The sequence below is a fragment of the Podarcis muralis genome, chromosome 1 (assembly GCF_964188315.1).
Source record: "Podarcis muralis chromosome 1, rPodMur119.hap1.1, whole genome shotgun sequence".
Taxonomy (NCBI): Eukaryota; Metazoa; Chordata; class Lepidosauria; order Squamata; family Lacertidae; genus Podarcis; species Podarcis muralis.
In genome coordinates, this window is record NC_135655.1 from 18,953,722 (window position 1) to 18,954,969 (window position 1,248).

Consider the following 1,248-nt stretch of genomic DNA (forward strand, 5'->3'; position numbering starts at 1 on the left):
ATGTGGACTTTTCGCACAGTATTTCAAAAAGTCTGCATGAAACAGGATTTTATGCGCCTTTCATAAAACGAGCACCAGCAAGCCTGATATGAGACAGAATTAGACCACTGAGCCCAGTCCTAAGAACAATGTGAGCATAATATTACTGACCTATCATGCAGAGATGTTGAAAGGTTTACTGGGACTGTGCCCACGAAGCTCGCTGAGCATTCAAAAGCACGAAGCAAGCACTTGTGTTAAAGAAGTTAAAAATAATGTGATATGTACTTTCCATTTAGGGCAATCTAGTCATTTGCTGCAGTATGCCTATATTTTAAATGCATTGAGAAGACCTCATAGTTAAGATATTCTATTACTCAAACTTTTAATTAATAACACACCAGCTGTCAAAGTGAACATCAAGAGTCACACCATATTGTTTCCATTATATTTTGAAATTGTTACAGTGATTTGGCAATTCAAAATATACTCTTTTGAACAGAGAGATGTCAATGATGCTTGTCTTCAACCAGCTCTAGTCCATGCAGAAGAGTGTCGTTAGGGCTTCTATGACATGAGGGCTTTGAGTGGGCTGTAGCTCAGTGGTAGAGTATTTGCCTTGTATGCAGAAGGACCCAGGTTCAATTCCTGGCATCTCCAGTTACGGCTGGGACTCACTCTCTTCCTGAAACCCTGGAGAGCCAGTGCTAAGAAATGTAGGCAATACTGACCTAGCTGGACCAAGGCTCTGACAATGGTCCCTGTGCTTCTAGTGGTGATCTATGTGGGAGAAACTGGACATGGAGTAAGGGGTTAATTTCTTCTATATACGAGATAAGCCAACAGGTGCAGGGTCAGCCAAGCCAGTTGCTACGGCAACAACTCAGTGCCATCTATAGCAGTGATTAAGGCACGTCAACTCAGCAGTCAGTCAGTGAGTCTGTCTGTGTGTAGTGTAACAATCAAAGCCAATGGACAGCTTCAGCAGGGTAGAAGTGATGAGCAACACTAGCACAAAAATGCCACCTCTGCCACTTCTCTGCGCACAGCCCTACATTGCCTCCCATCCAACATCCTTTATCCATCAAGTGATGCACATACCGAAGCCTTCTTCTATGCATGGCTACATGGGTCTCCTTAATCGGACTGGGCTAGGATGTCTACAGATATATTTTCCCCCTTTTCAGCTTCCCTATCCAATTTCCCTAAGCTTTAAAACTCCATCACATTCTTATGGCCTAGATGCGTTTTGATATCTCAGTAGACTAG

At 43.1% G+C, this 1,248-nt stretch overlaps 1 non-coding gene across 1 annotated transcript; it reads left to right on the plus strand.

Annotated features, from left to right (window-relative positions):
* The first annotated feature begins 570 nt into the window (after nt 1-570).
* On the plus strand, nt 571-639 carry TRNAT-UGU (transfer RNA threonine (anticodon UGU)). The gene has a single exon. It is a non-coding gene; the product is annotated as a tRNA-Thr (tRNA).
* The last annotated feature ends 609 nt before the right edge of the window (nt 640-1,248 follow it).